The sequence below is a fragment of the Oryctolagus cuniculus genome, chromosome 8 (assembly GCF_964237555.1).
Source record: "Oryctolagus cuniculus chromosome 8, mOryCun1.1, whole genome shotgun sequence".
NCBI classification, from domain to species: domain Eukaryota; kingdom Metazoa; phylum Chordata; class Mammalia; order Lagomorpha; family Leporidae; genus Oryctolagus; species Oryctolagus cuniculus.
In genome coordinates, this window is record NC_091439.1 from 128,494,938 (window position 1) to 128,509,697 (window position 14,760).

General features: G+C 38.7%; 1 long non-coding RNA gene across 1 annotated transcript in view; it reads left to right on the plus strand.

Moving 5' to 3' along the window:
- Positions 1 to 13,029, plus strand: part of LOC138843591 (uncharacterized) — a 140,963-nt gene extending 127,934 nt beyond the window's left edge. Inside the window, exon 3 of the long non-coding RNA XR_011378533.1 lies at positions 12,128 to 13,029. This is a non-coding gene — a long non-coding RNA (uncharacterized lncRNA). The remainder of the gene's footprint in view (positions 1 to 12,127) is intronic.
- The last annotated feature ends 1,731 nt before the right edge of the window (positions 13,030 to 14,760 follow it).

Genomic DNA, 14,760 nt, shown 5'->3' on the forward strand with positions numbered 1-14,760 from the left:
TTGTTAAGCTTCACACTGCATTTTTTATTTGATCTATTGAAGTCTTCATTTCTAGTATTTCATTCTGACTTCTCTTTAATATCTCAATTTCTTGGGAGCACTTTTCATTTAGATTCTGAATTTGCTTCTAAGTAATCTGATGATTAATTTTCTGAATTCGGTTTCTGGCATATCCTCAATCTCTTCATCTTCACCTTCTATTATTGAAGAGTGTTCCTTTGGGGGCTCATAGTATCTTTCTTATTCTTATTTAGGGCTTTTGCTTTGTTTTTCTGTGTGTGTATGTGTGTGTGTGTGTGTGTGTGTATCTATCTGAGGAATTTTCTCTTGTGAGGTTTCTCTCTGTTATGAGCTGCTATGTGTTTGTGGGCTTCAAGTGGAAGCACAGAGAGCCATCTACTGGAGCCCTGCTTAACCTTCAATCATAGGGGGCAGGTATGAACTTTGGTGCACTTAGCCCCCACTGCTGAGACCCCAGCTGGCTTCTCAATGGTTGATGGAATGGGCTCAAGTTTTCAATATTCAGGACTTTTCCTTGTTGTATGACTTGTGTGGTGTGGAAGAAATTACTCTGAAATGTTGTGGACCTCATTCCTGGGTTGGAGGTGTGGTGGGGTGGCCCCAGCAATTAATGGGTGTGTGCTCAGGAGGCTAAGGCTTATGTTCATAATTGTAACCATTCAAGATGGCTTCTCTTGGCAGGCTGCAGGTCTGAGTTGGGGAGGGGAGGAAGGAGATGGACTGGGAGTGCACGACCTTTCTGTTTTCTTTTCTTTTTTTTTTTTTTTAAGATTTATTTATTTATTTATTTATTTGAAAGTCATAGTTACAAAGAGAGAGGAGAGGCAGAAAGTGAGAGAGAGAGAGAGGGAGGGAGGGAGGGAGGGAGAGAGGGAGAGAGGTCTTCCATCCAATGGTTCACTACCCAGATGGCCACAAAGGCTGGAACTGTGCTGATCCAAAGCCAGGAGCCAGGAGCTTCCTCCAGGTCTCCCACACGGGTGCAGGGACCCAAGGACTTGGCCATCCTCCACTGCCTTCCCAGGCTATAGTAGAGGAGCAGCTGGGACTCAAACTGGTGCCCATATGGGATGCCGGCTCTTCTAGCCAGGGCTTTAACCCACTGGGCCACAGCGCCAGCCCCTGTTTGCTTTTCTATACCCTCTCTTTTTTTTTCCCGTGTGGAACTTTAAAAGCAGCTCACCAATCTCCTCCTCCTGCTGCTATTCGCAGCTCTGTGGATCCACAATTTCCTGCCTAACATGGTATGCTGGAGGCTGGCACCCATGCCTGCACTGAGTCTCTTCTGCTTCTCTTTCTTATTTTCTCTTTCAGGGTGGACCTGTCCAGTCTGTGTTGGCCTCCTGGGCTTCCCATCTTGAATTTCCCATGGCCTATCTCCAGGGTGTATCTTCTCTCTTTTGTAACTATCTATTTTGCCCCACATGACTTGGTTCGTCCTGTTGCTGTGCTGCCATCTTGGGGAGCCACATTCTATCTCCCAATGATATTGTCATTCAAGTATTTCCTCGAAACTATTTGAGCCAGATTTCTCAAATTTTATATGAGGGTTCTTCACTAAGTTTTTGGAGATTTGGAATTAAACATAAACTTATTTTAGTGTAAAAAAGTTTTGACATCCATGCAGATTTTTCATAAAACACACTTTCCGTTTTTTTTTTTTTTTTTTTTTGGAAAATCACTTATATTTACTATTTAAAGTCTCTTCAAGGGGCTTCAATATGTTTATGGAAAAAAGTGGAATTGAAAGAGAATATGCATTTTCATGACCTTTCTGATGCCCCTTATATATTACTATGAAAATGTACCTCTGATATTTCTGTTCTGAGATGCTACTAAAATTAGTTCAAAATAATATTATCTTATTACAGTAGAGGATCTAAAATATTGCCAGACAATATTGTGCATATTTATGGGGTTCTAGATGTTGATTATGACATGTCTATATTGTGTAATATTCAGTCATGGTAAATATATTCATTCTTTAAAGAATTTAACATTTCTTTATAATGGAAACATCCAAAAGCCTATATCCTGTGTTTTTTAATAGAGAAATATGGAGTACATTAATGTTATCCACAGTTACCCTACTGTGAAATAGAACCCCAGAACTTTTTACTCTTATTTAGCTATAACTTAGTAGTCATCAATCAGTTTCCCCCCTCTTCACACTTCCCTCCACAGCCTCTGGTAACCACTATTATGTATATTTTTAAAATATTTATTTATTTATTTTGAAAGTCAGAATTACATAGAGAGAGGGAGAGGAAGACAGAAATCTTCCATCTACTGGATCTGAAGTGGAGCAGCTGGGACACAATCCTGTACCCATGTGTGATCCTGGAATCACAGGCAGCTGCCTTACTTGCTATGCCACAACACCCATCCCACCACCATTATATTTTTAAGTTCTATAAGATCACATCTTTTTTTAGACTCCACATAAGAGTGAGATTGTGTGATATTTGTCTTTATGTGCTTGACTTATTTCATTTGACACCATAATCTTCAGTTCCATCCGTGCAGTTCCAAATAACATGATTTCATCCTTTTCTTTAATCAAGTAATACTCCACTATGTATATATACATTTCTTTACTTGTTCACTGGTGAATGGACAGTTAGTGTTCATTTCTTGGTTATTGTGAATAGTGCTGTAATAGACTTTTTTTTTCCTTTTAAAAGATTTATGGAGTTCTCCCTCTGCCTTCTAACATTTAATCACTGGGAGAAAGAAATTTCTAGCAGAAAACTTTTCTCCTTTATAGGTAACTTGTTCTCTCTACTTGGTTAGCCAAAGTGCTTTTCATACTTCAAATCCAAATTTCTATCGAAATCTAATTTGAAGATGTTTGTTTTGTTTATATTACATTCACTTTCTTTTTTTTTTCTTTTTTAAATTTTTTTTTATCTTTTATTTAATGAATATAAATTTCCAAAGTACGACTCATGGGTTACAATGGCTTCCCCCCCCATACCGTCCCTCCCACCCACAACCCTCCCCTTTCCCACTCCCTCTCCCCTTCCATTCACATCAAGATTCATTTTCGATTATCTTAATATACAGAAGATCAGCTTAGTATACCTTAAGTAAGTATTTCAACAGTTTGCTCCCACACAGAAACATAAAGTGAAAAATAATAGATGATTTTTTTTAAATGATGATGAAATCAGATCAGACCTATTGTCATGTTTAATCCCAGTGAGAGTCAAGTTGGGAATTGATAATTTCTTTCTTTTTTTTTTTTTTTTTTACAGAAGATCAGTTTAGTGTACATTAAGTAAAGATTTCAATCGTTTGCACCCCCATAGAAACACAAAGTGAAATATACTGTTTTAGTACTCGTTATAGCATTAAGCCTCAGTGTACAGCACATTAAGGACAGAGATCCTACATGAGGAGTAAGTGCACAGTGACTCCTGTTGTTGACTTTACCAATTGACACTCCTGTTTATGGCATCAGTAATCTCCCTATGCATCAGTCATGAGTTTCCAAGGCTATGGAAGCCCCTTGAGTTCTCCGACTCTTATCTTGTTTAGACACAGTCATAGTCAAAGTGGAGGTTCTCTCCTCCCTTCAGAGAAAGGCACCTCCCTCTTTGAAGACCTGTTCTTTCCACTGGGATCTCACTCACAGAGATCTTTTTGCCAGAGTGTCTTGGCTTTCCATGCCTGAAATACTCTCATGGGCTTTTCAGCCAGATCCGAGTGCCTTTAGGGCTGATTCTGAGGCCAGAGTGCTATATAGGACATCCGCCATTCTATGAGTCTGCTGAGTATCTCACTTCCCATGTTGGATCACTCTCCCCTTTATTTATTCTATCGGTTAGTGTTAGCAGGTACTAGACTTGTTTATGTGCTCCCTTTGACTCTTAGTCCTTTCATTATGATCAATTGTGAACTGAAATTGATCACTTGGAATAGTGAGATGGCATTGGCACATGCCACCTTGATGGGATTGAATTGGAGTCCCCTGGTATGTTTCCAACTCTACCAATTGGGGCAAGTCAGCCCGAGCATGCCCCAAATTATACATCTCTTCCCTCTCTTATTCCCACTCTTATGTTTAACAGGGATCACATTTCAGTTATATTACATTCACTTTCTCTTAATGCAGTGTTCCCTTTAGTTTTCAGAATCACAAAATGTGCTCTTGGGACAGACATTGTGGAATAGTGAATTAAGCTTTTGTTAGGGAAGCCTGCATTTCATTTTGGAGTGCCTAGGATCAACTCTTGCCCCCAGCTCCAACCCAGCCTTCCGTTGATGCACAGCTTTGGGGGAAGCGGAGATGGCTGAAGGGTCCCTACCATCCGTGTGAGAGGCATGAATGGTGCACCTGGCTCCTGGCTTTGGCCAGGGCCAGCCCCCACTCCAGCTGTTGTGGCCACTCAGGGGGTGAACCAGCTGATGGAAGATCACCATTTCTGTTTCTCTGCTTTTCAAATAAATAAACATTTTTAAAAAGGAGCATGTTCTTAAATTCGCCATGCTTTTTATTTTTATTTCCTTTAGTTCCTGGGCTCTGTAGTGTGTTGTTGCTGAGCTCTGTAGTGTGTTGTTTCTACTCCTCCTGCTGTTTCTTCATCTCTACTTTGGATTCAGAATCTATATATCACTGATTTGCACCTGTTTTTAATCTTAAGTAAAGGTAATTCCAATACTATCTTTTTTTAATTTTCAAAATTTATTTGGGAATCAGAGAGAAAGAGACAAAGCAACAAAGAGCCGTCATCTGCTGGTTCACTCTGCAAAGGCCCGCAACAGCCTCAATCCAGGTCGCCCACCTGGGGAGCATGGAGCCAGGATTCCAGAACAGGTACTCCAGTATGGAGCACTGGTGTCTTTCTTGTTGAGCGAAATACCATTTCACTTCACTGTTTTTAAAAAGTCATGGTGTTTTGTATTTAAACAAAGTCATAGTGTTTTGTATTTAAACATTCTTACCTGCTGCATAGCAACACTTTCTGGCAAATGTTCTACAATTTGTTTCTCCCATTCTGTCTTCATTGCTTCAGTTTTATATTTGTGTTCTATGATATTTACCTCCTGATTATACATGGGTGAATTCTTCCCCAACCTGCTATTTTCAATCCATAGAGACCAGGCATCCACCAGCAGTCCTTCTTCAGGGAGAAAAGACGTAAGGAAATCTCCTAGCTTCTCTCTTGTTCCATCTTCTAATCTTCCCACAGTGCTCCCTGTAAGACCAGCGGGAAGAAAACCCTCTGATGGGAAGTGGGAGCTGTGAACTCCCTGTGCTGCAGCGGGGCCCTAGGCAGGCTGCGGGACTGGCTGCAGAGCGACCTCTAGGGTTTTCCCTGTACAGGTTCTCCAGCTGAAGCTGGTTCAGTTGTTCATTTCACCCTTAGAGAGCTGCACTCCTTTTAATCTCCAACAAGAATACAGTTGGCTAAACGCTGATGAACCTCTTGCATCACAGGGAGGAAGGATACAAATGATCATTTGTAGAAATCTGAGTAAAGCCAGCCAATGATTTCCCTGCATGCCACCAGTAACGTCTTCTTTAGCCTAACAGGCTTAAGAAGGGGCTGATGGGAGTGTCCAATACCCTAATGTGAGAGACTCCTCAGGGCTCATCCAGATCTCCTGGTTACTCCTAGGGACTCACCGAGGTGCGTGTCAGAGAGTCCTTCCCTCTTCACCTGTGCTCGCCCTGCAGCACCCTCCTCTCCAAAGGTGTGGAAGGAGAACACAGCTCTTCCTTCTCGATGTGCTTGGAGAGGAAGACACAGAAGTTACTCCAGCTTCCAGAAGGCCTCCCTTCTGTCGTTGCTTTCTCAACCAACAGAAAAGGCCTCCGTCATCACTAGAGATACACAAAGGTAACTAACAAAACCTGCCGTCAAGGGTGCTTCGACAGACACCTAATTTTTACAAGCCTGGTGTCTGAAGGCAAATTACACGTGTCTGTAATGCTTCTGCAATTTTCTTTCTTACCTTGAGAATGGGAATAACGATGCACACGAGTTAGTGTTGAGTTGAGGATTAGACTAGTACATCACAGAGTGGAAGTGCAGCACCTAGCCGTTGCTGTTATCATTATTTTATAAACACATTGGAACAGATGTGTGCATGTGTGTGTGTGTGCAAATACATGTGTGCATGTTAACCCCGGAGTCCTTAGCAATTCCTTCAGCTTGACCAAACTTTAGACACCATCTCTTCTCATGCTAGACCCAGGACTCTTTTCTCTTGGAGCTTTTACCTTAAAGAAAATCTTGTAATTGTAAATTCATTCCTTCCACTTTGAGATGTAAATCTCTTTTGAAGGCTCTTGTCAATTTTATAATCCAGGACTGTCTTTCCCAAGTACCTGGGAGCCATGGCTTTGAAATGTAATCATCAAGGACGATGGTGCACCTGTCTCGCAGGTCCTGCGGTTGGGTAGCAGCTGAACTTCTGTGGATACCTTGCTCCGAGTTATAAAACTGCATCTTATGAAGATAAGAGAAAGTTTACTTTTCCTTTGGGTAAAGCCAATTAGCAAACGCAGATGGCCTGGGATCCTACCTCCTTCTCCTACGCTGGCCCTTTAAAATTCTTGCCCTTTGTTTCGGCTGAGATGAGTTGAGACTGAGCTATGGCCTCTGTGCCCTATTGCAAGAGCTTCAAGAAAGTCCTTCCTGACTGTTAACTTTGGGGCAACTTTTGCTTTGACTGTGCTATAAGTAGAACAAGGAGTTTTATGCTTGCACTTTTCTAAATCTTATCATCGGTAAACAAGCTTAGCACCTCCACTAATCTACACAAACCCATTTGCATCTAGACAAGTTTGCACTAATGCGGAGCTACACAAAACTTCAGTCCATAATCTCACACTTATTCCTTAGTATAATTTTATGCTTTAAATGTTGTAGCAATTTCCACTTTGGTAAGGGAGACAACCTATGCAACATTGATTTACAGTTAATGTTTTACAGTTCTTTTCCTTAAATGAATTCAGAATTATTTATCCAAACATGCACACATGTTCAAACCTGTTCATCATTTAGATTCTGCTCAGGAGCTTTTATTATGAAAATAAGTTTAAATACAAGCTTAAGGAGTTTCACCATTTTAATATGATCTCTGTGTTTTGGTAGGTAATTGCTCTGATTTTAAAAACTATCAACCAAACAGGTAGCTGATCCGAAGCCAGGAGCCAGGTGCTTCCTCCTGGTCTCCCATGCGGCTGCAGGGCCTAAGCACTTGGGCCATCCTCCACTGCCTTCCCAAGCCACAGCAGAGAGCTGGACTGGAAGAGGAGCAACAGGGACAGAATCCAGCACCCCAACCAGAACTAGAACCCAGGGTACCGGTGCCGCAGGCAGAGGATTAACCAAGTGAGCCGCAGCACAGGCCAATGCTTGTAAATTGATATCTGCAGAGAATAAGCTTAGGTGAAAGGTAATATTTTATATATAGTTTAACTTACAGTCTTTAACTAGTTTAAATATTATTAAAACTTGAAAGCAAAATAATTTCCAAAAAATGAGATGAAGCTATTTTATTTATTATTTATTTATTTATAGAGAGTTTTTTTCACTCCTCAAATGCCTGCAGCAGCCAGGATGGGGCCAGACCAAAGCCAGGAGCATGGAACTCAATCTTATGTTTCCTACATGGGGTGCAAGAGACCCAGGTACTTAAGCCATCTCCTTCTGCCTCCCAGGGTGTGCATTAGCAGGAAGCTGGATTGAATGCAGAGCCAGGACTTGAACCCAGACACCCCTACATTGGATGAGGACATCTTAATCACTGTGTCAAATGTCCACCCCAAGAGGAGAATCTTCTATAACCTTTGCAGATAAAGATTCTCTCTCTCTTTTAGAAATGCATTTTATTTATTTGAAAGTCACAGTTACGGAGAGAGAAAGAGAACAGCAGAGAGAGGAGAGAGAGAATGAGAAAGAGAGAGAGAGAATCTTCCATCTGCTGGTTCAATCCCCAGATGGCTACAGCAGCCAGATATGTGCCAGGCAGATGACAGGAGCCAGGAGCTTCTTCCAGGTTTCCCACATGTTTGGCAGGGGTCCAAACACTTGGTCCATCTTCAGGCCTTTTCCCAAGACATTAGCCAGGAGCTGGATAGTAAGTGAGGCAGCTAGGATATAAAGTAGCACCATATGTGGTGCCTGTGTTGCAGCTGGTAGCTGTACCCTCTGTGCCACATGACATCTGCCTCTATTTCTTCTAACTTTTGTGGATGCCATTGTTTCACACTTAGAAAAATTGCCTCTGAGGTTTCTGTCCCTTGCCTAATTATTTTATAGTCTACTTTAGCAAAGGAGGAGAAAGTATATAAAACTGGGAAAGTAATCACACCCTCTATCGTAAGACAGAAGTGCTAATATACCCAGGAATATTCTCTTCATAGTAGGGACCAAAATTGCCTCTTAGTATTCAAGGTAACATGATAATAGTTATCACTGAAATAGTTTTAGCTTGACTATATTGCAATTTCAAAAAACGCACAATTCAAATCTTCTATGGAGTATTATAATAATGGTATTACTTTATTTCAATTTAATTTACAAAAAGAATTATAGATTCTTTTCTATCATTTTATTTTTAACACATTTATTCTAATGACACTCAGAAAATTTTTGGAATATGTTTTTAAAATGACCCTAATGCCTATGCTTTCACATAAATTTTATTTCACAATCATTTTTGAATGTTAATAGTATCTATTATTTTTCTTCAAGAGTACTTTTGGTTAAAAAGATTATCATGAATATTTTCCTAAAAATATATTTGATTATAATTAGAAATGATTTATACAATGAATACAGTTAACTTTACCACTTAAAAAAGTAGTAAACGTGATAATAGAAGTAAAATATACATACTATTCAGATAAAGCTAATAATTGTATGTGTCCTACTACTCATCAACATCTCTAGTACCATGGGAAGAAAACAGATTCGATATTTTATGTAAAATTGAACATGGATCACCATTCAATAACTCATTACTCAGAATAGGGTAACCTAATATTAGGTTTTCTGATTCAAATGTCCTTTGACAATGCAGTGTTTTAAATAACTATGGTGCAATACTAAAAGCTTTATAGCTGCAATTTTAATGTAATCATTGAGTAAAAGCATAAAGCATGAAACATGCAATAAAATGAAAAATGTTTGTATATTTGGTGAAATATATCTTTGATACTGAGGTTTAATCAGAGAAACCAGGAAATGTAAAGCCTCAGAAGGAATTGCACCTCTAATATACAGGGGGGGTCTTAAATTATTTTTATTAGTAAGGTTAAAGTGCTCATATATTTCCATAAAGTACCCTAATGATCAACAGACAAGGAGATGACTTTAAGAACAAACCAGAGGCAATTGATGTAGAAGGATGCATTGTTGGTCTTGGCCAAGCAGATAGAGATGGAGAACAAAGTGGGAGGAAGAAGCAGTGTGACAGCTGTACTGGGAAAGGAGCGATGGGCTGCAGACGCCAGTGAGGGATTGCGGGCTTCAGGAGTAAATTCACATCGATATTCAACACTGACAGGCTTGGGAGGCTGTCATCCTGAGCATGTCATTCTAAAAGCAATTGAACAATTCAATTTGCTGATTGCAAATTTTGGAAATGTTTGGTTTCTTATCCAATACATGACCCTAGCATTAAGGAATTATGTATGCTTTATTAAACATGAAAAAAATCACCTGGTTATAAAGAGTAATTATTGGACATGAAGTTTCAATTTCAAACATAAAAAATCTTTTGATATCAAAGCTAAATTTAAGTTGACCATTTTACAAGTCTATTTTTACAAAATAATCTATAACATTTTATCTCTTTCTTTACATTATAATGTACTTGAAAACTCCAAATAAAATTTATCATAATGTTTTAGAACTAGAGACTACCTCCATTGTCATTCATGTAACTGACCAATTTTGTATAAATATTTATATGTTATAAATATTAAATTAATACAGAGTACTAATATCAAGTGTAGGACCCAAATCAAGATAGATTTCTTATGCTTTAAAGAATCATGTTTTTCCGTTGTTCCTTGACAACTGATCTCCGTGTCCAGGAGATATTTTTCAAGCCTAGAATCAAAGTTATGGCCAAGAAAATAGAAACCTGAAGAGTAATTTCACTAGAGCATAAGCCAGCCTCACTTCTAGTTTGATTATTGAAATAGTGTTTTTGCTTCTTGTTCCAACCCCACACCTCAAATTGTCTTCTCTATTCAGCACACACACACAGAGAAGCGATCTTTTCAAAATGTAAATCAAATCACATTCGTCACATGCTTGGAATTGCTAATGCTATTACATCCGGAATAAAAATACAAACTTTTTATCATTGCCCACAAGGAACTGCATAATCTGGTCTTTGCCTAACTCTATGACTTCATCCATCACTGATGCAGAACAGAGCATTCTTGCACCTTCTGTCCTTGGAGGCTCTTAGATGCATTCCTCACCCTCGCCATGATGACCCAGGGAGGCAGGCGGACCATTGATTCCAAAGGACAGACTGAACAGCAGCACTCGGAAGGGTTAAACTGGTTGCTCAGCCTTACACAATAGTGGAGCTGGGACTAGCTGGCTCCAGGCCCTGTGCTTAATGCCATGCTGTGTTCCAGATATTTTCCCAGCTTCCATGTTTGCTGCCAATCTGATGGCTGTTTTTTTGGCTTCATCTGTACTCAAGACCATTTTATTACATCAATAACTTCTCTCTTTGCTTAAAGGGCAATGTTTTTGTTGCAAAGCTTAGTTTTACACATGATTTAAATGTGTGTTCAGCTATCACTTTTTGCCATAGGCTTTATGAATTGTCTGGATGGGTTGTGGCTGCTGCCTTCCCCCATGATGCACAACTGCAAACCTAAGTCCTGGTTACTCGTTCACTAACTCTCTCTCTGTCTCTCTGTCTCTCTGTCTCTGTCTCTGTCTCTGTGTGTGTGTGTGTGTGTGTTTATCTCTCAGAATTTAATGTTACCTGAAATTACATTCTTAACTCAATTATACATTTTTCTCTATATCCTTTACTGGAATGTATTTTAAGGATGTCAGGGAATTTTCCTATTTATTCTTTATTTCCTATGGAAAAAAATTGTTACAAGAGATATTCAACATATATTTCTCCAACTAATAAAATAATTTTCTTAAGGTTACAATAGCTTCTGCAAAATATTTCAGATGTTTTAAGAGCTGATAGAAAGATAAAGGTAGGAATGCGATTTTGGAATATTACGCATGTAATATTACTATAATTATATTTGTCCTTTCATCAATCCATTTAGCTAATTATCTTTTGACTTCTCATAAAATATACTGCCTAGATTTTAACAAAATTAATTCTTTGTTCCATCATGATAAGTCATTTTCCTCTTTCAATCATGGGTGCCCTATAAATAATAGTAACATAAAAGGATTCCATTTTATTAATATAAAATTATTTTGTCTTAAGTAGTATTCTTTCTTAGTTAGCATTATATAACTTGCACAGATACAGGCTACAACATTTTACTAAAGTTAAGAAAGTGAATCTTTAATGCCTGGAAAAAATAAAAACAATGAATAGTATGATCTTTCAGTAATCTTAGTCTTAAACATAGGATAGACCAATAGGTCTAATGAACTCTTGTTGTATATGTTTTCAACTTCATAAAAGACTATCCTAGAGCTTGGAGTCTATAGACAAGAAAATAAAATTTATAAGGAGCTGTCTGTGTTGGAAAACACCATCTGTGAGTTGAAATTGGATTTCAGAACCATGGCTTAAGGTTCTATCATTTCAGTATATTTATGGATTCAACATCTCTAAGCTACCACACAGAGGATGGGAAATAAGTAAACTTAAATTGAGGCTCTAAAACAGGACAGGAAGTATAATCTTATTGTTATCACTGTGACTTCATGAAATGGAAATCGAGATTGGAAAATGGCCTTGTGCTGTGGGCATTCCGTATTCAAAAGAAAAATACTTTTTAAGAGCAAAGGCAGAATAACATCTTAAATGTATATAATTTCATGGAAGAATGTATGTGTGAGGGTGGAAAGTTGCTGATAACCAATGCAGAATAAGACTCACATGATATTAAAAGACTGTATTATGTTCTTTTACATAGGTGAAAAAAAGTTGGCTTTGGCAGAATCCAATATTTTCATGGAGATATTTACTATTTGTTGGTTTAAAATACAGTGCCTATTGAACAGCGAAAAAATGAAAGCTACAAAAAAGGAACATGAAGAAGACTCGATCGCTCCCAATAAGGGAATGTCCTTGCATTGCAGATGCCAAAATAAAACGAATGTGGAAGAAGGGTAAAGACCTGCATTTCTAATACCAGAAGAAATTATTAAAATAAAGAAAAATGAGGTCTCTGAAAGCCAGGAGCTACAAAGACCAGATGATGAAGCCAAGAAACTTACATCCAGGGGCAAAGTCAGTAAAAATAGAATGTGCTTGAGATCTGGAGGAGAGAATGCGTCCCCCATGCATAACACAACAGAAGTGAAAGTGGAGGGGAGAAGTGTAGAAGTCTCTATGAAGAATCAGAAAGGAGTAACTGGAAATACAGAGGTGATGAGTCTGAGATCCAGAAAGACCAATCTCAAGTCTGGTGCAGATTCTGTGGAGCGTAAATCTGAGCCGAGAGTAACAGGAGGGATCACGAGACAGGCAGAAGATCCAGAGAAAGATAAGGACATTGTGAGCAGCAAGAAAATGAGAACCAGAAGGCATTGTGAGGATGTTTAGCAATGAAACTGAAGCAAGGAAAATATAAAATTAGTTTAGTGAAAATTTTAGTATAACTTTTGCTATCTATGTAAAATGAATTCTGTAAGTAATGCTATTGATCTGTTTAAGAGAAATAAGGGTGTAATTTTCCAGTTCAATGATCTTCAAAAGATCATGAAGGGGATTGCTGGGTCTCCTAGAGTGATAAACATTTAAGAAGTGCAAGGTGGGAAGTGGAGTTGGGGCCATGGTGTGGCCTCTGCATTACAAAATAAAGCCCTGGATATCCTAAAAATAAATAAATAAAATAAAATACAGTGCCTGATATTCTTGGATTATTTTGTCCATAAAATTCTCTGAATAAATCCAAACATCACATTGGGATAACTTATACTCTCTACCCAAGTCTCACTTAACAAAAGAGAAAGTGAAAAAACAATGTGTGTATGTGTGTGTTTATTCAATGCAATGGAAGTAACTGGGCTGTTGAATGAATGCAACATTTTAGTGTTATAATTCTTGAAACTCATGGAAGAAAATAGTAGACATATTAAGTTAAAAACCCCATATAACACACAACAAAGTTATTAAAACATTACTAATTCAAAAATTTCAGAATAAAGAAAAGGCTTTGTTCCTTCACTTTGCCCTACAGTATGCTACTACTGTGTGATGCTTACAGAAAAAGAATGGATAAGAAAATAGCTTTACAAAGTAATGTATAACTTACTCCTCTTAGCAAAATAAATTATGTGTTTTGAAAGGCAGAGAGAGAGAGAGAAAGAGAGAGAGAAACAGATCAGAAGACTGACCAAAAGAGATTGTTTACTCCTGAAATTCCCGCAACAGCCAGGATTGGGACAGGTTTAGTTCAGGAGCCCAGAATTCACTCCAGATCTCCAATGTGGGTGGGAGTGACCCAAGAACTTGAGCCATTGCTTTATGATTTCCATGGTGCACATTAGCAGGAAGCTGGATCAGAAACAGAGAAGGAAGGACTTGAACCAGACTCTCAGATACACACTGCAGATGCCCTAAGCTGTGTTTTAACCACTGCACCAAACACCCACCCCAGAATATTCTCTTGCAAATCTTATTATATCATTAGCTAACGGAAGGCAAATATCTATTGTTCATTAACAAATGTCTCCAAAATTCCATGCTTAAACAATGACATTTATTTTGCTTGTGAACTTGCAGGGCAACAAAGCTTTAATAGAGACAGCTGCTCGGCATTAGCTGGGGCTGGACAGAGGCTGGGGACCAGAATCAGCTCTTCCATCATGGGTCATCTTTCTTGTAGCTCCTCAGTTCATCAGCCGAAATCTCAGCTAAGGCGTTGCTAGACACGAACATGTGACTGGTTTGTGCTTGTGGAATGTGATGACTACATTTCATGGGCCATCTCAATAGTAAAGAGAAAGTCAGTGGGAACAGAATAACCTTTTATGACTTAGGAAAAGTCATGGAGCATCACTTCCACCTCATGCTATTGGTTATAATTATTTCTAAGACCATCTCATATTCAAGTGAAGATGATTGATTTCCTTCTGTTGATTGTAGATGACCAAAGAAGATGCAAATGTGTTTTAATGCCATTACAGACACTTTGAAAGTTTTAAGACAATGAAATCTCTTTTGTGTTGCCCCATCTTGCTCATGATACCTTTATCATCCAACACTAATTACCACTTAATGAAGACTGACATGAATTCCATCTAATGAAGATACCAGTCCAAAAAACCTGAGAGAGAAACTGCTTTAGAGGAACATTTCCTTTTAAGTGCATAAAGTAGGCGTTTACTTGAGGAGCAGTTTAATGAGTGGGATGAGAGTAGCTCAGGATGCATTCTTAGGAGGATGCTGAATCAGACAAAACTCTAAAACCCTGCCCACATTCTACCCCTTCAGTAAGCACACGAAATCCGCCCTCTTCTTTCTCCTTCTTTAAGTTAGTATTCACTCATTGTTTGTCATTAGCCAATTACCAGGATTGAGTTGAGAGGATAGAAAACTCGT